This window comes from Maylandia zebra, linkage group LG3 (assembly GCF_041146795.1).
Source record: "Maylandia zebra isolate NMK-2024a linkage group LG3, Mzebra_GT3a, whole genome shotgun sequence".
Taxonomy (NCBI): domain Eukaryota; kingdom Metazoa; phylum Chordata; class Actinopteri; order Cichliformes; family Cichlidae; genus Maylandia; species Maylandia zebra.
The window spans coordinates 36,865,143-36,891,693 of NC_135169.1; the positions used below are offsets into that span (position 1 = coordinate 36,865,143).

Below are 26,551 nucleotides of genomic sequence, written 5' to 3' on the forward strand. Positions count from 1 at the left end.
GGAGGACAGGAGACAGTTGCCATGGTGAAGTGGGAAGAGTGGTCTTCTTATTACAGAGAGAAGTTTGTGCCATAAAGGGCGAAAGATAAACCAAGTGCAGTTCTATTATAATGCATAATAGAACTGTTTACTGCCTGGGTGTTGTGCTCTTTGTTCGTTTAGGTTTGCTAAATGAAGTAAGAGACACGGTGCTGTTAGTAACTCTCACCTTTAACTGTCTAATAAATTTTAAGAAACGTGTACTTTGAGTTTATGTTGTCTTCTCTCATAAAGAACCTGACAATACTTCAGATACTGTTATCTTCTGCCAAGACATCAGCTGCCTTGTCCTTCCATACCTGAGAATAGAAGCTAACTGTTGTGTTGAGCTTCTTCTTTAATCACTTACATGTAAAATCTACAAATGTGATGACTTGGTCCTCACGTTTCACTAGCTTTACACCAGATGTGTGCGCTGTGTGTACTCATTCCTGGAGCTGTGAGTAAAAATCGAACATGGTGACCTATTCTGAGTTTATACTTACACGGTTACACCGTGCAACAGATTGCAACTACCTGAGATTTCGTTAGTTTTATTGAGTTTTGGTCTCACCTTCTAATTCATTGTGATACCCGTGCAACCCATGCAGGACATACACTAGTTATGTACTTTACTGTCTGGGCCAAAAACATAAAAAACCAGCTTTGACAGCACGGCACTGCCTGTGAAATCAACTAAAGACCCAAGCTAGCTCGTTAGCAGCTAAAAATGGCATCTTGTTAATTTAATTAAACTGACAACAACTGTCTTGTTTCTTCAGACTTTAATCATCTTCAATAAATATCCTTACAAATGTGACACTGTTTAAGGGGAACTAACAGCAATATTTATAACAGCAAGATTTATTCCCAGGAAACATTTTTACGGCAAAGAAATAATCAACCAAACACAAATTTACTCATCTTCATGTAAATATCCAGCAGCTCCATTTAAAAAAGCAGACATCCCTCCAGCCATAACAGTAAATAAGTGAAATAAATTGTGGTAAAAATACAGATAAAAATACATTTGAGCTAAGTCATCTTGTTTCCTTTCCCAGAAGAATTTGACTCCTGAAATGTCAAGAGAAAAACCTGAGGTAGTGACCAGTTTATAAAATACTACATCATCTCTTGGACATTTACATTTTTTGGTTGATGGTGTAGTATTCAGTCCATAAGAATGCATTAATATGCAGGGTTGGTTCTTCTCCAATCTACATGTTACTATTATTATGATTATTATTATTAGCAGTCGTATTACACGTTGAAGTATCATCGGTGCACTTACTAAGCCTCAGGTTGCCCTAGGTGTGTCCATCAGAGTATGAGTGTGAATGTGGGACAAGGTGCTATGGAACAGTAAAAAGCAGTGTTTGGATGTGTTTATGTAGTAAAGAAACACTAAGTACTCAGAGTAGAAAAGCAATATATAGGTACCAGTCCATTTGGCTTTCAAATGTCAGTGTAAGTACTCTTAGACCTGCTGGTGACCAAATGTTTGGCTAAAGTACAGACTTTCTGCACTTAAGTACAAATAATACTGTTAAAAAATACTCCAGTAAAACTTGAACAACTGATTCAACTTCTTTACTCAAGTAAAAGTAAAAAAGTACAAGCTCTGAAATGTACTCAGAGTAAGAAAGTAAAAAGTATCCCTTTGGAGGAAGTTTCCATTTTGTGTGCAGAGCTAAGTGAACCTTGTGCTTTATTGCAACCGCCCCCCAAAAAACACACACAAAAAAACACAGTCCCACTTTTAACCCAGACTTTGGCACAGTCATCTCTTGTTATGCAACATCCTCTGGTCATTTATAAAAAAGCCTGTCATATGTTTCTGTTTAGGCTCAAATTAGTTCGATGTTTGGAGGCTCACAGTGACAGAACTGCGTTAAAGCAAAAGTAACTTTTTTACAAAATGTAAGGTGTAGAAAATACAGATATATGTAGTAAAAAGTAATCACTAAAAAAACACTACTCAAGTACAGTACAGATACCTGGAGTACAGTAATAAAGTATTTGTACTTCCCACCTCTGGTGTCAAGTGTGTTTGGATTGACAGCAGAAGTACTGATGGATTCATAGAATAAGTCTTGTTGCTGCTCATCGGTTAAGCAGTGTGTTTTCCTTTCCCAGCACTGAAGCAGGGGCTCAGTGAATTCCTAAACATTCGTCATAGCAGTTACTGTGCATCATTACAGTGATTGGTGTGGACTTCCCATCAGGCTCAGCCCTCCGCGGCTCTTGAGTAATCCATGTGTGTGCGTATCTCGGCACCTCCCCTTCCTGTTATTGGTCTGTGCTTAAATGCTGGTGTTTCCAAACTTTTTCTCTTGTTTTGAAAGCTCAGAGAACCAGAGAAGACAAAAGAAGGTAAGAAAAACATTTTACACTGATGAACAGCTTAAGAGAATCAGAAATCTTTGTAAAATCATGAATGTAATACGTGGTAACATTTTTCTGAGGAAGTCAGAGATAATAAATCTGTGCTTAAAACCGGTGTCAGCTCTTTTGTCTGGGCCGTACATAAATCATTTGTACAGCTGGCCAAAGGTATTTGTTGTCATTTATATGAACCAGGAATCATCCTGTTATAACATGTATCAAAACCAGTCTTTCACCTTTTTCATGTTGAATTTCTCTAACCAGATAACCACTACAGCATTTCAATCTGTGTGTGTGTTTCCTTCAGCATGGTGTTTCCTACAGGCACAGCTGTCCACAAGCAGCCCACCCAGGTGGTGACAGTCGTCAGGACCGTTGAAAACTCTGGCCAATGGAGCACCGACCTCTGTGATTGCTGCTCTGATATGGAGAGCTGTAAGTAAACCCAGGAAACCCTACAAACAGCAGTGATTTCTGCATGAGCGATCTCCTCAGACTTTGTTTGCAACAAGCTAACCGAGTGTTTGAAGTCAGTAAAAAATCAAGAATGAATGAACTATCTGAGACTACATGATAGCAATGATCATTTAGTAGCATTATGGAGTTTTTCATTATTTTACATTTTTCACCAGAAAACCAAGTTTTCGCAATTGGAGTGGAAATGTCGCAATACGTTGTGAGATGTGATGATTCATGTGCTGAGGTGTCTGCTGAGGTGTCTGTCTGTCTGTAAAATAACTCTGTACCTGTTTCTCCCCAAAGGTTGCTGTGGCCTTTGCTGTTTCCCCTGCATGCAGTGTGATGCAGCCAATAAACATGGATGGTGCTGTGCAATGCCACTCCTGGACGTTTGTGGTGTGGTGTCCTGCTTACTCCGTGGATCCATCAGAGAGCGCCACAACATCGAAGTAAGGCTGGATTAGAGATGGAGGACACTGTTACAAACTACACTTAAAAGATAGATGTGGTCACTAGAGGAAGTGCACTTTTATAACTTCTGCACTGGCTTCATTTTTAAGCCCTGGAGGTTTCTGCGAGTTGAATGTGTGTCTTTGTGATGTGGTTCTAAAATTAACTGACGTAAAATCTAAATTTTATGAGATTCATATAAAATGCACACAAATTGTGCTTTGTGCAGATCCTTCTCACTCACCGTCACCTCTTCAATAGCTCCCAGATGTCTCTGTGTCCTCATTATTTGTTTATAAGTAACCACATCATGTAGTGCCACCATAAAAGTGACCTGGATAAAACTTGTGGTATTTTACAATCCGTGGAAATTATAAAGGAGTAGCTTGAGTTGAGAAAGAGGAACTGTAAAGTTCTTCAAATCTGAAATCTCTTGCCCTCATCGTGGGAAAAAAGTTGAGGTTGCTTGTTTTGACAAACTCTCAGATATTTGGTTACCCAGCTCTACACAGGGACACAGCTGCCAGATGAGGGGATGACAACACCCCACTAAACTTTTATGTCTGAGGGGTAACAACAGTAACTCCTGCTGCTTCATCCTCTGTCTATCTGCTTCTTCTTCTCCATCCTGCAGGGCTCGTTCACTGATGACTGCTGTAAAGTGTGCTTTTGTTACCCGTGTGTTTGGGGCCAGATGCATCGTGAGGTGAAGATCAGGGAAAACAAGTAGCCCGCCACCTCGACTGTGATCAGCACGCAAGTCGTCTGTGGATACGATGCAAACATTTTGGCTGTGTGATGAGAGGCTATGACTTTTTCAGGCAAATAAAATCCTTTAATTTTATACATCATCTGTGAGATTAATTGTCCTCTTCTGCAAAACAGAGTTTAACCATTTTTCAGATATAAACTAGTCATATTCACTAATTGTGAACTTTGATAGGACAGTGAGAAAGACATTAGCTTTTCTGAGTTGGTCAGACATCTGGGCTATATTCTCAGCAGCATATTAAACATATCAGGTCCCCATAAGGAGAATCATGTGCTAACCGCTGTCTAAATGACTCGGGTAAAGTTTGTAGCATGCATGCTTGTTGTTTTTGTCTGCTTCCACTTGTCTTTGCACTAGGATGATGTCGGCGTAAATGTGCAGTCATATTCGTTGTGTTCCCACTAGTGCTGTCAGCGTTAATCTCGTTAAAATGACGTTAACGCCACAACACGGCAAATCTCCGTTTGCGAGCTACCGCGGATCGCCCCGTGCGTGGGGCTGGACGGCGTCAACACGTTAACAAGCTAACTGCGCTAACGCACTAGTTCCTACCAATTGAGCATTGCTTGGCACATCCGACATACTGTTTTACTTTTGTCCATGACGCACTTACCTTCAGGGTCATGCTTCACATGAAAACCAAGATAGTTCCAAAGGCCAGATCTGAATGAGGATGGGGGAGGTTCAATTTCGGGTAGCGTTGAGGCAGTTGCCATGTTGCAACGAGCTTAGCTTCTGTCTTGCTAGCCTGTGCTGCGCTCAGTGGATCTGCACTCGACAGTGCAGCCTATAGTCGAACGCAGATTCACTGAGCGCATAAGACAGACAGCATCGTCAGAAGAAAAGTTGATAAAATAAATAAAAAATTTTGTATTGTTTGATACATATGCGTACCGAACCAAAAGCACTGTATCGAACGGTTCAATATCGATACGAGTATTGTTGCACTATGTAGGGGTGCAACAATACTCGTACTTGGACGTACACAACAATAAAGCCTTGACTGTCTTTATAAGGGTAAACACTCATTTTTTGCCTTCTTCTTTTTGTCTGGTGAGTTGGTCAGACAAAATCAACCAACAAATGGTCAGAATTATAGATAATTGATAAAACAGGAATTAAATACCCCCCCCCCCCCCAAAAAAAAAACAAACAAAAAAAACAAAAACACAAAACTAAATAAAAATGTTTGAAGTTTAGTCTTCCTACTGTTCTATGCATTTGTAATAGTTGTGTCCAAGAGGTAAGTAAGAAAAGTTTAAGAAGTTCTTGGGAATATTGTCTCCAGATTTTTACAGACCCAAAATGGGACCTAAAATTCCCAAACTGTAAAATAATGCTTAACCTTTCACATGAGGCATACTGAGTGTCAGCTAAGCAATGGAAACTGAGGCTACAATTTGATATTCTGGTGTGACGAGTCTCGATTTCTGCAAAAACATTCAGATGTTAGGGTCAGTGTTTGCTGTAAACATGAAAATATAGAAAATATCAACAGTTCAGGCTGGTGATGGCGCGATGATGCTGGTGATATTTTTTAGGCACACTTTGGGTCCCGTAATACTAACTAGCACGCTAGTATTTAGGACTAGCATCATTTAAACACCAGAGCCTAACTGACCATTGTTATGAGCATTGTTATCACCTCCACTGACTAAGTGACTAAGTGATGATAGAAATATAACACAGAGTTCAACAACAAGTATAGCTGTATGTGAATTTGCTGAAGCTAATCTTTGTAGGAGCAAAGATATATTTCATTCGATGTAACAAATATACATATTTTGTTTGATGTAGTGAATAAGCAGAAAAGTTTCAAATTAAAATGTGTTGATTCTGAATACTGAAGTGTCATCTGAGTTGCTGAGTTAGGCAACCGGATGTGTGAGCCATAGGGCATCTGCTCAAGAGAAGGACAGAGAGATGATAAAATCACGGAAAACTATATATAGTTGTGGTCGGATGTTTGTATCCACTCATCATTGGTCATTGGTCAAGGCCAAAATCACTCATTGGTGATTTTGGTCTTTTAATTATTTCATCCACTGTTCTTTTGCCAGCATAGAATAATTGCACAGCACACGTCTTTGATGACTTTAAAAACTAAAAGTTGTGTGCATAAATTTTAATTTATAGTTTGCAGATTTCTTGCTTCCTCATTTTCATGTTGCCGATGTGCATGTTACACAGATGTTACAACAGACAGTTTCTCATCATATTGTGTATTAGAAACATTCAGGTTACTATAGACAAGTTAATTGAGCTTTTACCCTCTTTGATAATTATTTGTTACACTTTTGTGGTATTTTCTTGTTATCAATTCTGAACAAGTTAGTACATTTCAAACAGGCATTTGGGATCAAACATTTTTTAGAGATTCAGAACAGTTCCCTTTTTGAGGATTGGTTTCTCTTTTTTTGTTTTTCTCAGCATCTTAAGATCCGCTTTTCCAAAACTCAAACTCAAAAGAAACATAAATAATAAAACAGAATACAATTTTAGATTTTTTGTAGAGCAAGTCCAAGTGGAACTGATAAGGAGGATCGATAGGCAGACTAACAATTCCAAGGAAATGATCTACTGGTGCACAATTCCCATCCCTAGACAGGACTATTTATACACATCCAGTACGATTGATCACCTGTTGCAAAAATGGTAGAGTTTATTCTTACATGGTTACACCGTGTAACAGATTGCAACTACCTGAGATTTCGTTAGTTTTATTGAGTTTTGGTCTCACCTTCTAATTCATTGTGATACCTGTGCAACCCATGCAGGACATACACTAGTTATGTACTTTACTGTCTGGGCCAAAAACATAAAAAACCAGCTTTGACAGCACGGCACTGCCTGTGAAATCAACTAAAGACCCAAGCTAGCTCGTTAGCAGCTAAAAATGGCATCTTGTTAATTTAATTAAACTGACAACAACTGTCTTGTTTCTTCAGACTTTAATCATCTTCAATAAATATCCTTACAAATGTGACACTGTTTAAGGGGAACTAACAGCAATATTTATAACAGCAAGATTTATTCCCAGGAAGCATTTTTACGGCAAAGAAATAATCAACCAAACACAAATTTACTCATCTTCATGTAAATATCCAGCAGCTCCATTTAAAAAAGCAGACATCCCTCCAGCCATAACAGTAAATAAGTGAAATAAATTGTGGTAAAAATACAGATAAAAATACATTTGAGCTAAGTCATCTTGTTTCCTTTCCCAGAAGAATTTGACTCCTGAAATGTCAAGAGAAAAACCTGAGGTAGTGACCAGTTTATAAAATACTACATCATCTCTTGGACATTTACATTTTTTGGTTGATGGTGTAGTATTCAGTCCATAAGAATGCATTAATATGCAGGGTTGGTTCTTCTCCAATCTACATGTTACTATTATTATGATTATTATTATTAGCAGTCGTATTACACGTTGAAGTATCATCGGTGCACTTACTAAGCCTCAGGTTGCCCTAGGTGTGTCCATCAGAGTATGAGTGTGAATGTGGGACAAGGTGCTATGGAACAGTAAAAAGCAGTGTTTGGATGTGTTTATGTAGTAAAGAAACACTAAGTACTCAGAGTAGAAAAGCAATATATAGGTACCAGTCCATTTGGCTTTCAAATGTCAGTGTAAGTACTCTTAGACCTGCTGGTGACCAAATGTTTGGCTAAAGTACAGACTTTCTGCACTTAAGTACAAATAATACTGTTAAAAAATACTCCAGTAAAACTTGAACAACTGATTCAACTTCTTTACTCAAGTAAAAGTAAAAAAGTACAAGCTCTGAAATGTACTCAGAGTAAGAAAGTAAAAAGTATCCCTTTGGAGGAAGTTTCCATTTTGTGTGCAGAGCTAAGTGAACCTTGTGCTTTATTGCAACCGCCCCCCAAAAAACACACACAAAAAAACACAGTCCCACTTTTAACCCAGACTTTGGCACAGTCATCTCTTGTTATGCAACATCCTCTGGTCATTTATAAAAAAGCCTGTCATATGTTTCTGTTTAGGCTCAAATTAGTTCGATGTTTGGAGGCTCACAGTGACAGAACTGCGTTAAAGCAAAAGTAACTTTTTTACAAAATGTAAGGTGTAGAAAGTACAGATATATGTAGTAAAAAGTAATCACTAAAAAAACACTACTCAAGTACAGTACAGATACCTGGAGTACAGTAATAAAGTATTTGTACTTCCCACCTCTGGTGTCAAGTGTGTTTGGATTGACAGCAGAAGTACTGATGGATTCATAGAATAAGTCTTGTTGCTGCTCATCGGTTAAGCAGTGTGTTTTCCTTTCCCAGCACTGAAGCAGGGGCTCAGTGAATTCCTAAACATTCGTCATAGCAGTTACTGTGCATCATTACAGTGATTGGTGTGGACTTCCCATCAGGCTCAGCCCTCCGCGGCTCTTGAGTAATCCATGTGTGTGCGTACTCTCGGCACCTCCCCTTCCTGTTATTGGTCTGTGCTTAAATGCTGGTGTTTCCAAACTTTTTCTCTTGTTTTGAAAGCTCAGAGAACCAGAGAAGACAAAAGAAGGTAAGAAAGACATTTTACACTGATGAACAGCTTAAGAGAATCAGAAATCTTTGTAAAATCATGAATGTAATACGTGGTAACATTTTTCTGAGGAAGTCAGAGATAATAAATCTGTGCTTAAAACCGGTGTCAGCTCTTTTGTCTGGGCCGTACATAAATCATTTGTACAGCTGGCCAAAGGTATTTGTTGTCATTTATATGAACCAGGAATCATCCTGTTATAACATGTATCAAAACCAGTCTTTTACCTTTTTCATGTTGAATTTCTCTAACCAGATAACCACTACAGCATTTCAATCTGTGTGTGTGTTTCCTTCAGCATGGTGTTTCCTACAGGCACGGCTGTCCACAAGCAGCCCACCCAGGTGGTGACAGTCGTCAGGACCGTTGAAAACTCTGGCCAATGGAGCACCGACCTCTGTGATTGCTGCTCTGATATGGAGAGCTGTAAGTAAACCCAGGAAACCCTACAAACAGCAGTGATTTCTGCATGAGCGATCTCCTCAGACTTTGTTTGCAACAAGCTAACCGAGTGTTTGAAGTCAGTAAAAAATCAAGAATGAATGAACTATCTGAGACTACATGATAGCAATGATCATTTAGCAGCATTATGGAGTTTTTCATTATTTTACATTTTTCACCAGAAAACCAAGTTTTCGTAATTGGAGTGGAAATGTCGCAATACGTTGTGAGATGTGATGATTCATGTGCTGAGGTGTCTGCTGAGGTGTCTGTCTGTCTGTAAAATAACTCTGTACCTGTTTCTCCCCAAAGGTTGCTGTGGCCTTTGCTGTTTCCCCTGCATGCAGTGTGATGCAGCCAATAAACATGGATGGTGCTGTGCAATGCCACTCCTGGACGTTTGTGGTGTGGTGTCCTGCTTACTCCGTGGATCCATCAGAGAGCGCCACAACATCGAAGTAAGGCTGGATTAGAGATGGAGGACACTGTTACAAACTACACTTAAAAGATAGATGAGGTCACTAGAGGAAGTGCACTTTTATAACTTCTGCACTGGCTTCATTTTTTGAATTGAAGCGAGTTGAATGTGTGTCTTTGTGATGTGGTTCTAAAATTAACTGACGTAAAATCTAAATTTTATGAGATTCATATAAAATGCACACAAATTGTGCTTTGTGCAGATCCTTCTCACTCACCGTCACCTCTTCAATAGCTCCCAGATGTCTCTGTGTCCTCATTATTTGTTTATAAGTAACCACATCATGTAGTGTCACCATAAAAGTGACCTGGATAAAACTTGTGGTATTTTGCAATCCGTGGAAATTATAAAGGAGTAGCTTGAGTTGAGAAAGAGGAACTGTAAAGTTCTTCAAATCTGAAATCTCTTGCCCTCATCGTGGGAAAAAAGTTGAGGTTGCTTGTTTTGACAAACTCTCAGATATTTGGTTACCCAGCTCTACACAGGGACACAGCTGCCAGATGAGGGGATGACAACACCCCACTAAACTTTTATGTCTGAGGGGTAACAACAGTAACTCCTGCTGCTTCATCCTCTGTCTATCTGCTTCTTCTTCTCCATCCTGCAGGGCTCGTTCACTGATGACTGCTGTAAAGTGTGCTTTTGTTACCCGTGTGTTTGGGGCCAGATGCATCGTGAGGTGAAGATCAGGGAAAACAAGTAGCCCGCCACCTCGACTGTGATCAGCACGCAAGTCGTCTGTGGATACGATGCAAACATTTTGGCTGTGTGATGAGAGGCTATGACTTTTTCAGGCAAATAAAATCCTTTAATTTTATACATCATCTGTGAGATTAATTGTCCTCTTCTGCAAAACAGAGTTTAACCATTTTTCAGATATAAACTAGTCATATTCACTAATTGTGAACTTTGATAGGACAGTGAGAAAGACATTAGCTTTTCTGAGTTGGTCAGACATCTGGGCTATATTCTCAGCAGCATATTAAACATATCAGGTCCCCATAAGGAGAATCATGTGCTAACCGCTGTCTAAATGACTCGGGTAAAGTTTGTAGCATGCATGCTTGTTGTTTTTGTCTGCTTCCACTTGTCTTTGCACTAGGATGATGTCGGCGTAAATGTGCAGTCATATTCGTTGTGTTCCCACTAGTGCTGTCAGCGTTAATCTCGTTAAAATGACGTTAACGCCACAACACGGCAAATCTCCGTTTGCGAGCTACCGCGGATCGCCCCGTGCGTGGGGCTGGACGGCGTCAACACGTTAACAAGCTAACTGCGCTAACGCACTAGTTCCTACCAATTGAGCATTGCTTGGCACATCCGACATACTGTTTTACTTTTGTCCATGACGCACTTACCTTCAGGGTCATGCTTCACATGAAAACCAAGATAGTTCCAAAGGCCAGATCTGAATGAGGATGGGGGAGGTTCAATTTCGGGTAGCGTTGAGGCAGTTGCCATGTTGCAACGAGCTTAGCTTCTGTCTTGCTAGCCTGTGCTGCGCTCAGTGGATCTGCACTCGACAGTGCAGCCTATAGTCGAACGCAGATTCACTGAGTGCATAAGACAGACAGCATCGTCAGAAGAAAAGTTGATAAAATAAATAAAAAATTTTGTATTGTTTGATACATATGCGTACCGAACCAAAAGCACTGTATCGAACGGTTCAATATCGATACGAGTATTGTTGCACTATGTAGGGGTGCAACAATACTCGTACTTGGACGTACACAACAATAAAGCCTTGACTGTCTTTATAAGGGTAAACACTCATTTTTTGCCTTCTTCTTTTTGTCTGGTGAGTTGGTCAGACAAAATCAACCAACAAATGGTCAGAATTATAGATAATTGATAAAACAGGAATTAAATACCCCCCCCCCCCCAAAAAAACAAACAAACAAAAAAAACAAAAACACAAAACTAAATAAAAATGTTTGAAGTTTAGTCTTCCTACTGTTCTATGCATTTGTAATAGTTGTGTCCAAGAGGTAAGTAAGAAAAGTTTAAGAAGTTCTTGGGAATATTGTCTCCAGATTTTTACAGACCCAAAATGGGACCTAAAATTCCCAAACTGTAAAATAATGCTTAACCTTTCACATGAGGCATACTGAGTGTCAGCTAAGCAATGGAAACTGAGGCTACAATTTGATATTCTGGTGTGACGAGTCTCGATTTCTGCAAAAACATTCAGATGTTAGGGTCAGTGTTTGCTGTAAACATGAAAATATAGAACAGTTCAGGCTGGTGATGGCGCGATGATGCTGGTGATATTTTTTAGGCACACTTTGGGTCCCTTAGTACTAACTAGCACGCTAGTATTTAGGACTAGCATCATTTAAACACCAGAGCCTAACTGACCATTGTTATGAGCATTGTTATCACCTCCACTGACTAAGTGACTAAGTGATGATAGAAATATAACACAGAGTTCAACAACAAGTATAGCTGTATGTGAATTTGCTGAAGCTAATCTTTTTAGGAGCAAAGATATATTTCATTCGATGTAACAAATATACATATTTTGTTTGATGTAGTGAATAAGCAGAAAAGTTTCAAATTAAAATGTGTTGATTCTGAATATTGAAGTGTCATCTGAGTTGCTGAGTTAGGCAACCGGATGTGTGAGCCATAGGGCATCTGCTCAAGAGAAGGACAGAGAGATGATAAAATCACGGAAAACTATATATAGTTGTGGTCGGACGTTTGTATCCACTCATCATTGGTCATTGGTCAAGGCCAAAATCACTCATTGGTGATTTTGGTCTTTTAATTATTTCATCCACTGTTCTTTTGCCAGCATAGAATAATTGCACAGCACACGTCTTTGATGACTTTGAAAACTAAAAGTTGTGTGCATAAATTTTAATTTATAGTTTGCAGATTTCTTGCTTCCTCATTTTCATGTTGCCGATGTGCATGTTACACAGATGTTACAACAGACAGTTTCTCATCATATTGTGTATTAGAAACATTCAGGTTACTATAGACAAGTTAATTGAGCTTTTACCCTCTTTGATAATTATTTGTTACACTTTTGTGGTATTTTCTTGTTATGAATTCTGAACAAGTTAGTACATTTCAAACAGGCATTTGGGATCAAACATTTTTTAGAGATTCAGAACAGTTCCCTTTTTGAGGATTGGTTTCTCTTTTTTTGTTTTTCTCAGCGTCTTAAGATCCGCTTTTCCAAAACTCAAACTCAAAAGAAACATAAATAATAAAACAGAATACAATTTTAGATTTTTTGTAGAGCAAGTCCAAGTGGAACTGATAAGGAGGATCGATAGGCAGACTAACAATTCCAAGGAAATGATCTACTGGTGCACAATTCCCATCCCTAGACAGGACTATTTATACACATCCAGTACGACTGATCACCTGTTGCAAAAATGGTAGAGTTTATTCTTACATGGTTACACCGTGCAACAGATTGCAACTACCTGAGATTTCGTTAGTTTTATTGAGTTTTGGTCTCACCTTCTAATTCATTGTGATACCCGTGCAACCCATGCAGGACATACACTAGTTATGTACTTTACTGTCTGGGCCAAAAACATAAAAAACCAGCTTTGACAGCACGGCACTGCCTGTGAAATCAACTAAAGACCCAAACTAGCTCGTTAGCAGCTAAAAATGGCATCTTGTTAATTTAATTAAACTGACAACAACTGTCTTGTTTCTTCAGACTTTAATCATCTTCAATAAATATCCTTACAAATGTGACACTGTTTAAGGGGAACTAACAGCAATATTTATAACAGCAAGATTTATTCCCAGGAAGCATTTTTACGGCAAAGAAATAATCAACCAAACACAAATTTACTCATCTTCATGTAAATATCCAGCAGCTCCATTTAAAAAAGCAGACATCCCTCCAGCCATAACAGTAAATAAGTGAAATAAATTGTGGTAAAAATACAGATAAAAATACATTTGAGCTAAGTCATCTTGTTTCCTTTCCCAGAAGAATTTGACTCCTGAAATGTCAAGAGAAAAACCTGAGGTAGTGACCAGTTTATAAAATACTACATCATCTCTTGGACATTTACATTTTTTGGTTGATGGTGTAGTATTCAGTCCATAAGAATGCATTAATATGCAGGGTTGGTTCTTCTCCAATCTACATGTTACTATTATTATGATTATTATTATTAGCAGTCGTATTACACGTTGAAGTATCATCGGTGCACTTACTAAGCCTCAGGTTGCCCTAGGTGTGTCCATCAGAGTATGAGTGTGAATGTGGGACAAGGTGCTATGGAACAGTAAAAAGCAGTGTTTGGATGTGTTTATGTAGTAAAGAAACACTAAGTACTCAGAGTAGAAAAGCAATATATAGGTACCAGTCCATTTGGCTTTTAAATGTCAGTGTAAGTACTCTTAGACCTGCTGGTGACCAAATGTTTGGCTAAAGTACAGACTTTCTGCACTTAAGTACAAATAATACTGTTAAAAAATACTCCAGTAAAACTTGAACAACTGATTCAACTTCTTTACTCAAGTAAAAGTAAAAAAGTACAAGCTCTGAAATGTACTCAGAGTAAGAAAGTAAAAAGTATCCCTTTGGAGGAAGTTTCTATTTTGTGTGCAGAGCTGAGTGAACCTTGTGCTTTATTGCAACCGCCCCCCAAAAAACACACACAAAAAAACACAGTCCCACTTTTAACCCAGACTTTGGCACAGTCATTTCTTGTTATGCAACATCCTCGGGTCATTTATAAAAAAGCCTGTCATATGTTTCTGTTTAGGCTCAAATTAGTTCGATGTTTGGAGGCTCACAGTGACAGAACTGCGTTAAAGCAAAAGTAACTTTTTTACAAAATGTAAGGTATAGAAAGTACAGATATATGTAGTAAAAAGTAATCACTAAAAAAACACTACTCAAGTACAGTACAGATACCTGGAGTACAGTAATAAAGTATTTGTACTTCCCACCTCTGGTGTCAAGTGTGTTTGGATTGACAGCAGAAGTACTGATGGATTCATAGAATAAGTCTTGTTGCTGCTCATCGGTTAAGCAGTGTGTTTTCCTTTCCCAGCACTGAAGCAGGGGCTCAGTGAATTCCTAAACATTCGTCATAGCAGTTACTGTGCATCATTACAGTGATTGGTGTGGACTTCCCATCAGGCTCAGCCCTCCGCGGCTCTTGAGTAATCCATGTGTGTGCGTACTCTCGGCACCTCCCCTTCCTGTTATTGGTCTGTGCTTAAATGCTGGTGTTTCCAAACTTTTTCTCTTGTTTTGAAAGCTCAGAGAACCAGAGAAGACAAAAGAAGGTAAGAAAAACATTTTACACTGATGAACAGCTTAAGAGAATCAGAAATCTTTGTAAAATCATGAATGTAATACGTGGTAACATTTTTCTGAGGAAGTCAGAGATAATAAATCTGTGCTTAAAAACGGTGTCAGCTCTTTTGTCTGGGCCGTACATAAATCATTTGTACAGCTGGCCAAAGGTATTTGTTGTCATTTATATGAACCAGGAATCATCCTGTTATAACATGTATCAAAACCAGTCTTTCACCTTTTTCATGTTGAATTTCTCTAACCAGACAACCACTACAGCATTTCAATCTGTGTGTGTGTTTCCTTCAGCATGGTGTTTCCTACAGGCACGGCTGTCCACAAGCAGCCCACCCAGGTGGTGACAGTCGTCAGGACCGTTGAAAACTCTGGCCAATGGAGCACCGACCTCTGTGATTGCTGCTCTGATATGGAGAGCTGTAAGTAAACCCAGGAAACCCTACAAACAGCAGTGATTTCTGCATGAGCGATCTCCTCAGACTTTGTTTGCAACAAGCTAACCGAGTGTTTGAAGTCAGTAAAAAATCAAGAATGAATGAACTATCTGAGACTACATGATAGCAATGATCATTTAGTAGCATTATGGAGTTTTTCATTATTTTACATTTTTCACCAGAAAACCAAGTTTTCGTAATTGGAGTGGAAATGTCGCAATACGTTGTGAGATGTGATGATTCATGTGCTGAGGTGTCTGCTGAGGTGTCTGTCTGTCTGTAAAATAACTCTGTACCTGTTTCTCCCCAAAGGTTGCTGTGGCCTTTGCTGTTTCCCCTGCATGCAGTGTGATGCAGCCAATAAACATGGATGGTGCTGTGCAGTGCCACTCCTGGACGTTTGTGGTGTGGTGTCCTGCTTACTCCGTGGATCCATCAGAGAGCGCCACAACATTGAAGTAAGGCTGGATTAGAGATGGAGGACACTGTTACAAACTACACTTAAAAGATAGATGTGGTCACTAGAGGAAGTGCACTTTTATAACTTCTGCACTGGCTTCATTTTTTGAATTGAAGCGAGTTGAATGTGTGTCTTTGTGATGTGGTTGTAAAATGAACTGACGTAAAATCTAAATGTAAATTTTATGAGATTCATATAAAATGCACACAAATTGTGCTTTGTGCAGATCCTTCTCACTCACCGTCACCTCTTCAATAGCTCCCAGATGTCTCTGTGTCCTCATTATTTGTTTATAAGTAACCACATCATGTAGTGCCATCATAAAAGTGACCTGGATAAAACTTGTGGTATTTTGCAAACCGTAGAATTTATAATGGAGAAGCTTGAGTTGAGAAAGAGGAAGTGTAAAGTTCTTCAAATCTGAAATCTCTTGCCCTCATCGTGGGAAAAAAAGTTGAGGTCTCTTGTTTTGACAAACTCTCAGATATTTGGTTACCCAGCTCTACACAGGGACACAGCTGCCAGATGAGGGGATGACAACACCCCACTAAACTTTTATGTCTGAGGGGTAACAACAGTAACTCCTGCTGCTTCATCCTCTGTCTATCTGCTTCTTCTTCTCCATCCTGCAGGGCTCGTTCACTGATGACTGCTGTAAAGTGTGCTTTTGTTACCCGTGTGTTTGGGGCCAGATGCATCGTGAGCTGAAGCTCAGGGAAAACAAGTAGCCCGCCACCTCGACTGTGATCAGCACGCAAGTTGTCTGTGGATACGATGCAAACATTTTGGCTGTGTGATGAGAGGCTATGACTTTTTCAGGCAAATAAAATCCTTTAATTTTATACATCATGTGTGAGATTAATTGTCCTCTTCTGCAAAACAGAGTTTAACCATTGTTCAGATATAAACTAGTCATATTCACTAATTGTGAACTTAGATAGGATAGTGAGAAAGACATTGTGAGATCACACTGTCCACTCACATAACTTTTCACAGTATTATAATATATGCAAATGAAATAATTGTGTATGATGGTGGAACCTGGCAGGGTGACGCTGATCCTTAACAACAAGGAAACAGACCACAGACACATAGACGTCTGAATGTCAGTAAGTGCATCTCTCACCAACATGAACATTGATCATAATGAAAAAGACCAGCATGGTACAGCCTGAAGAAAGCCAGACACCATGTGGCGCTTTTACAAATGACAGCTGCAGATGTGTGCAAAGAACTCTACGTGTGGGGAACAATAATGTGACTCAAAGCATCTGTTATGTGTATCTGCTGTCCAAGTAGGTTAAACAACATTAGCCAACATCAGAGTTAATAAGCTCATTTTAGCTCTGTGAGGCACTGGTCTGCTGCCATGTCGTTTCTAGACAAAAAGCTGACGTACTTTATTGTCATAGTTGATAAAGTTTCTTCATCAAGCTTTAACATTTACAGAACAGCTCAAGATCCAGATGAGAGCAAGTCAAATGGACATGTTATGGCCCGTCTAGGCGCGGCCAGACCACAACATAAAGGGTGATCCATCCCCGTCCAACCCCAAGCAGCACATCACACACTTAATATTTTGTGACAGTGATTTATTTACAACAAGGTGCAGTTAAACAAAGGAAGGGAGCATCATAACTTCAGGGTGAACCCAAGGCCAAAACAACAAACAAAAGTAACCTATCTCAGGAATAAACGCAACTTAGGGGAGACCGGGGATAGTTCTAACGTGGGTCAGTTGTAACACTTCCAATTTCTCCAATCAGGGCTAAGTTTCAAATGATGTGACTCATCCTGTGCATGCCCAATTCAGTTCTGCTATCACATGTGAAAAATCAGCACATTTCGTCAAACACAGACAATTTAACACGAAAAAAAGTAATTTGTATGCCAAAAAGTAAGTTTTTCTACTTTATTTCAATGTTTAATAGCATTATCTGCTTTGCAGTTAAACTCATCAAACTTAAATTATGTTATTTGTATGTCTATGGGGATATATTCTGTGTAGGTCTTTAGTGCTAATGCTTTAGCCGTTGGCTGTAATGTTAGCTAGTTCATGGCTATAGGAGTCTGGGTCAGTTGTAACAGCAACAGTCTGGGTTAGTTGTAACAATAATGCAGATGTTACAACTTACCACACTATTACTTTAACTTATATTAAACAAGTTGGGGCAACGGCATCAGCAGAGAGAGGTTCACTGGTCGCTTTTGTATATGCGGTTAATGCCATTGGCAACACAATTCCTCCACTGTTTGTGTTCCCACACATACATTATGCAGACCACTGTGTCAGAGATGGACCAGTAGGAAGTACTGGTAGTGGAACTAAATCAGGATGGGTGCAAGAAACAGATTTCCTCATCTTTCTGAAGCACTCTGAAAACCACACCAAGGTAAACCAGGATAAAAAGTAATGGAATTGCGATGCTGGTGAACAACTACATTTTTTCAGCTTCATTGTTATGTTTAAAATTGGTGCAAGAGTTGTAGGTTATAATGCCCACTGAGCCAATGAGGCCAAACTCAAGGAAGACCAACCAAAATTAATGAAATATTCAGTTGCAGAAAATTCCATAATTTGTCTTTTTTGGGGGGTTGGAATATGTTCAAAAGCTAGATTTCTGCATTCTGTCACACACACACACACACACACACACACACACACACACACACACACACACACACACACACACACACACACACAGCTACATTAATGGCTCTAAGTGCATTCATGTGTTGAATAAACAAAGATTACATGTTAATATTTTGTTAGTACCCTTATTTCATTGTGTTACATTTCACCCCAGGATATGTTACAACTAACCCAGACTATGGGGTTAATTGTAACATTTCACTCTTTGTGTTTGAGGCCACACCATGCAATGGGTAATTGTGCTGCAGAGAAAATAGCTGCACTATTTAATAGCCGAGACATGTAAATACTTTGCATTACATTTTGAAACCACTACCTTAAAAGAGCTCCAATTTACAGACAGAAATGTCAAATGGACTTCCCATCAGGCTCAGCCCTCCGCGGCTCTTGAGTAATCCATGTGTGTGTGCGTATCTCGCCACCTCCCCTTCCTGTTATTGGTCTGTGCTTAAATGCTGGTGCTTCCAAACTTTTTCTCTTGTTTTGAAAGCTCAGAGAACCAGTGAAGACAAAAGAAGGTAAGAAAAACATTTTACACTGATGAACAGCTTAAGAGAATCAGAAATCTTTGTAAAATCATGAATGTAATATGTGGTAACATGTTTCTGAGGAAGTCAGAGATAATAAATCTGTGCATAAAAACGGTGTCAGCTCTTTTGTCTGGGCCGTACATAAATCATTTGTACAGCTGGCCAAAGGTATTTGTTGTCATTTATATGAACCAGGAATCATCCTGTTATAACATGTATCAAAACCAGTCTTTTACCTTTTTCATGTTGAATTTCTCTAACCAGATAACCACTACAGCATTTCAATCTGTGTCTGTGTTTCCTTCAGCATGGTGATTCCTACAGGCACGGCTGTCCACAAGCAGCCCACCCAGGTGGTGACAGTCGTCAGGACCGTTGAAAACTCTGGCCAATGGAGCACCGACCTCTGTGATTGCTGCTCTGATATGGAGAGCTGTAAGTAAACCCAGGAAACCCTACAAACAGCAGTGATTTCTGCATGAGCGATCTCCTCAGACTTTGTTTGCAATAAGCTAACCGAGTGTTTGAAGTCAGTAAAAAATCAAGAATGAATGAACTATCTGAGACTACATGATAGCAATGATCATTTAGTAGCATTATGGAGTTTTTCATTATTTTACATTTTTCACCAGAAAACCAAGTTTTCGTAATTGGAGTGGAAATGTCGCAATACGTTGTGAGATGTGATGATTCATGTGCTGAGGTGTCTGCTGAGGTGTCTGTCTGTCTGTAAAATAACTCTGTACCTGTTTCTCCCCAAAGGTTGCTGTGTCCTTTGCTGTTTTCCCTGCATGCAGTGTGATGCAGCCAATAAAGATGGATGGTGCTGTGCAGTGCCACTCCTGGACGTTTGTGGTGTGGTGTCCTGCTTACTCCATCAGTCCATCAGAGAGCGCCACAACATTGAAGTAAGGCTGGATTAGAGATGGAGGACACTGTTACAAACTACACTTAAAAGATAGATGCGGTCACTAGAGGAAGTGCACTTTTATAACTTCTGCACTGGCTTCATTTTTAAGCCCTGGAGGTTTCTGCTAGGAGAATAGAGTTGAATGTGTGTCTTTGTGATGTGGTTGTAAAATGAACTGACGTAAAATCTAAATGTAAATTTTATGAGATTCATATAAAATGCACACAAATTGTGCTTTGTGCAGATCCTTCTCACTCACCGTCACCTCTTCAATAGCTCCCAGATGTCTCTGTGTCCTCATTATTTGTTTATAAGTAACCACATCATGTAGTGCCATCATAAACGTGACCTGGATAAAACTTGTGGTATTTTGCAATCCGTGGAAGTTATAAAGGAGTAGCTTGAGTTGAGAAAGAGGAAGAGTAAAGTTCTTCAAATCTGAAATCTCTTGCCCTCACTGTGTGCCAAGAGATTTACAGGGAGTGCAGAATTATTAGGCAAATGAGTATTTTGTCCACATCATCCTCTTCATGCATGTTGTCTTACTCCAAGCTGTATAGGCTCGAAAGCCTACTACCAATTAAGCATATTAGGTGATGTGCATCTCTGTAATGAGAAGGGGTGTGGTCTAATGACATCAACACCCTATATCAGGTGTGCATAATTATTAGGCAACGTCCTTTCCTTTGGCAAAATGGGTCAAAAGAAGGACTTGACAGGCTCAGAAAAGTCAAAAATAGTGAGATATCTTGCAGAGGGATGCAGCAGTCTCAAAATTGCAAAGCTTCTGAAGCGTGATCATCGAACAATCAAGCGTTTCATTCAAAATAGTCAACAGGGTCGCAGGAAGCGTGTGGAAAAACCAAGGCGCAAAATAACTGCCCATGAACTGAGAAAAGTCAAGCGTGCTGCTGCCAAGATGCCACTTGCCACCAGTTTGGCCATATTTCAGAGCTGCAACATCACTGGAGTGCCCAAAAGCACAAGGTGTGCAATACTCAGAGACATGGCCAAGGTAAGAAAGGCTGAAAGACGACCACCACTGAACAAGACACACAAGCTGAAACGTCAAGACTGGGCCAAGAAATATCTCGAGACTGGTTTTTCTAAGGTTTTATGGACTGATGGAATGAGAGTGAGTCTTGATGGGCCAGATGGATGGGCCCGTGGCTGGATTGGTAAAGGGCAGAGAGCTCCAGTCCGACTCAGACGCCAGCAAGGTGGAGGTGGAGTACTGGTTTGGCCTGGTATCATCAAAGATGAGCTTGTGAGGCCTTTTCGGGTTGAGGATGGAGTCAAGCTCAACTCCCAGTCCTACTGCCAGTTTCTGGAAGACACCTTCTTCAAGCAGTGGTACAGGAAGAAGTCTGCATCCTTCAAGAAAAACATGATTTTCATGCAGGACAATGCTCCATCACACACGTCCAAGTACTCCACAGCGTGGCTGGCAAGAAAGGGTATAAAAGAAGAAAAACTAATGACATGGCCTCCTTGTTCACCTGATCTGAACCCCATTGAGAACCTGTGGTCCATCGCCTCTGTCAGTGCGCCCCAGGGTGGCTGTGGCTACATTGTAGCTTGCCATCACCAGTGTGTGAATGTGTGTGTGAATGGGTGGATGACAGGTTGTGTAAAGCGCTTTGGGGTCCTTAGGGACTAGAAAAGCGCTATACAAATACAGGCCATTTACCATTACCAGGCCATCATCAAATGTGAGATTTAGAAGGAGGGAAAACAGTACACCTCTCTGAACAGTGTCTGGGAGGCTGTGGTTGCTGCTGCACGCAATGTTGATGGTGAACAGATCAAAACACTGACAGAATCCATGGATGGCAGGCTTTTGAGTGTCCTTGCAAAGAAAGGTGGCTATATTGGTCGCTGATTTGTTTTTGTTTTGTTTTTGAATGTCAGAAATGTATATTTGTGAATGTGGAGATGTTATATTGGTTTCACTGGTAAAAATAAATAATTGAAATGGGTATATATTTTTTTTTTGTTAAGTTGCCTAATAATTATGCACAGTAATAGTCACCTGCACACACAGATATCCCCCTAAAATAGCTAAAACTAAAAACAAACTAAAAACTACTTCCAAAAACATTCAGCTTTGATATTAATGAGTTTTTTGGTTTCATTGAGAACATGGTTGTTGTTCAATAATAAAATTATCCCTCAAAAATACAACTTGCCTAATAATTCTGCACTCCCTGTATTCTAAATGACACTTCTTCAGCTGAGAGTCTAAGAGGAGAAAACACACAAACAGACGCTGCAGTTTTAACTAGCCAGGGCATTTCGCAGAGCGCCCACATCAGAGTGGGGGCCCTGTGAAATGCGCCCTCTGTTCTTGCAATTGTCTTTATTTATACACAAGAAAAATGAATACATTTGTTCAGTGACGTGAGCATGTGCGTATGTGATTGTGTGTGTGTGTGTGTGTGCGCGAGGTCAGAACTGCTTGTTTGACTTCTTACTGTCGCTGTGGGAAGATTCAGATACAAATATCAGAACATGTTTCATAAAGAACAATCAGTTCTAAGCAGCGAAAAGGTCATCATGCAGTATTCTATCACATGTAAACTTATATCATTAAAAGCTCATACTGACTACTAAGTACAATTTTCCCTTAACATTCCCTCCTGTTGTCAGTATAACCTTTAAGTGAGATATCAGTATGTAACATCTTGTTGTACATTGTCTGGTATGTAAGTGCAGCAGGCGTTGTTGAAGAGGACGCAAAGTCCCCCTTTCTCTGCTAGTATCATGTCCAAAGCTACTCGATGTTGCATCACTGCGATCTGTAATGCATTGATTTCCTGATTCTGCTGATCGTTGATCTTGCACGAAGCATTCAAGAAGAGTCCAAAGCGGTAGTCCAGAGTCTCGATCCTCAGCATGTTTTTTTCCGGTTCCCACCCAGGGGAACAATGTGTGGAGTACTTTCTGTCCGGTAGTCCACAGTTTGAATTCCTCGGTTACGTTGCTTCCCCATATTGGGTCATGTGGTTGAAGTTTGGGGAACGTAGATCTTCTATTCCGGCGTGCTGTAGAAGTGGTGTTTACTGCGGTCATCCTGAAAGTGTGGTCTGACAGGAATATAGGAGCACATGTTCCTGTCCAGCCTGGGGACAGTATGAAATATGGCCGTTGTCCACATAGCCAGGCCATTCCTTGCACCCAGTACATGCTGTTAGAAGGTCCACTCATATTCACAGGAGCGCCCTCTCCGTGGCCTGCAGTTTGGACACAGTTTGTCGTGTTTCCAACGGGTGTGTTACCTTTCTCTTGTTGATAACACATGGAGTGGTTCCTCCCTGGGAGTTGGTCCAGAAACACTGGGAAGTGGATGGATGTATTCCGGTTTGTCACGTTGAAATCGATCCAGAAGAGTTGATCACATGTTCCATTACTAAGTCCAACAGCGTGCGGGATTGTGTCGTTGGTGATGATTCGGCTGTGTTGGAATCCAATGCCAGCGAAGCTGGCTGCACACTTTGCTTGAGTGTTGTTCATATATTCACCATATAGTGTGGGGTGTGTTGATGTGCTGGGCATATGAGAACAGACATAACAGTCTGTATTTGCCGATTCCGCCTTGGTTCTGTCTTAGATATAACGGTACCAGGCATTGTTCATCCAAGGGTGTATGTGGTCTTGCGTCATGTCTCTTAGGTGGGAGTTGTCGTGCGTCCTGTCTGCCTCGTGGTTCAGCTGTTGTTGGCGTCAGCTGGGGTCCTGTAAGGGTGAGCGTCGTAGTCAAGGTAACCAAGAGGGTCCACCTTCCCATGGTTGCACACAGGTCCGTCACACCTCACACTTGGTTGCCCTAGAGTTGATCAGAGGCTGGAGGTTGAAGTGCGAGCTTACCCTACGGGGGCCCAATCAGCACTCCCCCCTCACGACTGAAGCAACCAAGTGTGGGCTAATGTGCTGTCTTGGGGGTGCCGGGGTTTCCTGGGACCTCAACCTTTTTGCAGTGGCTCTGATGTATCCAGGAGGGTCTCTCCGCAATTTTGCAGGCAGTTGGAGTGGTCAAAAGCACTTGGTATGGACCCTCCCACTGCGGCGAGCTCCAGTTTTTCCTTTGGAGTACTCGGACAAGGATCCAATCACCTGGCTTCAATCTGCGAGAAATAGGTGAAAAAGAGTCTTGCGGCAGTTTATTGTTCAAAACGACTTCTCTGTTTGTCAACAATTGAGTCATCCAATCTGCCAGAGTGGTTTCACAGATTGATTTATCTATTGGCTCGCTAATAACTGGCAATGGAAAAGGTCGCCCATGTATAATTTCAAATGGGGACAGTTTGTTATTTCCTTGTGTTGTTCTCATCCACATTCTGGCCAAGGTCTGCTAGTTTCTTCCATTGTTTTTCTGAGCCTTTGTTTTATAGTGCCATTTGTTCTCTCCACTAATCCTGCACTCTGTGGATGGTAGGTACAACGGTGTTTTAAACTGAAACCTAGTGCTTCAGATACTTTGCTGATCACGTCATTTACAAAATGGGTTCCATTATCTGATCTCATCAGAGTAGGAATTCCATATGTTGGAATGAAATGGTTGCATGGACACTTTGCAACTGAGATTGCGTCTGCTTTTTTAACTGGGTAGATTTCTGGCCATTTTGAGAAAACATCTATGATTACTAGAGCGTATTTTGAGCCCTCATTCAATTCAATGAAGTCCATGTGAATTGTATGAAATGGGTGAGGTGGTGTAGGAAAATGTCCTCTTTTTGGCCTTAAGTTACCTTGGGTATTGTGTTTTTGGCAGGTCATACATGTCCTCACATATTCTTTTGCTGAAGTTTCAAAATTTATAGTGTAAAGTTGTCGGGATTCCTCAGATTATCCTTCCTGATGAGCCATGGCTCAAAACTATGGCTCACTAGAGCGGCTGTTTTGTGTAACAATTTGGGAAGAATGGGTTTTCCTGTTATCTTCATTATGTCATCAGTGTCTAGTACTGCTCCGTGTATTAGCCATTGTTTTTGTTCTTTTGGTGGTGCTGCTTTTTGTTCATCCTGCAGTACAGACAGTGGAATAGTGTGAATTTCATGAGTTGTTAGTAAGACTGTGGTTGCTATAGCTGCTGCTTTTGCAGTTTTGTCAGCAAAATTGTTTCCCTTTGTAATTTCAGAGTCATCCTTCTGATGTGCTGCACATTTGCAAATTGCTAAATGTCACATCACATGAGGAGTTTCCTTCCATGTAAACAGATGTGTGCCATGATAAAACCTTCCTCCACACACTAGAAATAAGAAACTAATTTCAACCCTTGTTACATCTTATTCGCTTATTTTTATAATCCATTCATTTTTCCAAATCTAGTATCAATTAACTAGTTTGCATATCAGCTTATAATGCGCTAAGTTGACAGGTCAACAGAAATGCATGTTCAAAATATTATCACAAAAAAGAATTTCCTTCATACAAAAAAAAGTTGAGGTTGCTTGTTTTGACAAACTCTCAGATATTTGGTTACCCAGCTCTACACAGGGACACAGCTGCCAGATGAGGGGATGACAACACCCCACTAAACTTTTATGTCTGAGGGGTAACAACAGTAACTCCTGCTGCTTCATCCTCTGTCTATCTGCTTCTTCTTCTCCATCCTGCAGGGCTCGTTCACTGATGACTGCTGTAAAGTGTGCTTTTGTTACCCGTGTGTTTGGGGCCAGATGCATCGTGAGCTGAAGATCAGGGAAAACAAGTAGCCCGCCACCTCGACTGTGATCAGCACGCAAGTTGTCTGTGGATACGATGCAAACATTTTGGCTGTGTGATGAGAGGCTATGACTTTTTCAGGCAAATAAAATCCTTTAATTTTATACATCATGTGTGAGATTAATTGTCCTCTTCTGCAAAACAGAGTTTAACCATTGTTCAGATATAAACTAGTCATCTTCACTAATTGTGAACTTAGATAGGATAGTGAGAAAGACATTGTGAGATCACACTGTCCACTCACATAACTTTTCACAGTATTATAATATATGCAAATGAAATAATTGTGTATGGTGGTGGAACCTGGCAGGGTGACGCTGATCCTTAACAACAAGGAAACAGACCACAGACACATAGACGTCTGAATGTCAGTAAGTGCATCTCTCACCAACATGAACATTGATCATAATGAAAAAGACCAGCATGGTACAGCCTGAAGAAAGCCAGACACCATGTGGCGCTTTTACAAATGACAGCTGCAGATGTGTGCAAAGAACTCTACGTGTGGGGAACAATAATGTGACTCAAAGCATCTGTTATGTGTATCTGCTGTCCAAGTAGGTTAAACAACATTAGCCAACATCAGAGTTAATAAGCTCATTTTAGCTCTGTGAGGCACTGGTCTGCTGCCATGTCGTTTCTAGACAAAAAGCTGACGTACTTTATTGTCATAGTTGATAAAGTTTCTTCATCAAGCTTTAACATTTACAGAACAGCTCAAGATCCAGATGAGAGCAAGTCAAATGGACATTATTTGTCAAAGGCCAGCAGCAGCAGCCATATTCAAATTGATAATTGTCATGAACTTTTTGGGTTGTAAATTCTGTTTCACTTTTACTTAGACTGAGAGACGAGGACATTAACATTAACACATCAACATGTGTTTCTTGTCCAGGTGTGTGGAGTGGCAGAAGGATTTTTATGCCTACACTGAATAATGCTTCTTTAATTGCTTGATAGTTTAGTGGATT

The 26,551-nt window shown here is 40.2% G+C and overlaps 2 non-coding genes across 2 annotated transcripts; both read left to right on the plus strand.

Moving 5' to 3' along the window:
* The first annotated feature begins 1,959 nt into the window (after positions 1–1,959).
* On the plus strand, positions 1,960–16,605 carry LOC112436635 (uncharacterized). The gene is made up of 10 exons (XR_013096905.1): positions 1,960–2,391; positions 2,711–2,838; positions 3,166–3,311; positions 3,947–8,624; positions 8,944–9,071; positions 9,399–9,544; positions 10,172–14,841; positions 15,161–15,288; positions 15,616–15,761; positions 16,396–16,605. It is a non-coding gene; the product is annotated as an uncharacterized LOC112436635 (transcript).
* A 2,222-nt stretch (positions 16,606–18,827) lies between these two features.
* On the plus strand, positions 18,828–25,684 carry LOC112436637 (uncharacterized). Its single transcript, XR_013096906.1, has 4 exons — positions 18,828–18,934; positions 19,254–19,381; positions 19,709–19,854; positions 25,475–25,684. It is a non-coding gene; the product is annotated as an uncharacterized LOC112436637 (transcript).
* Positions 25,685–26,551: the final 867 nt, after the last annotated feature.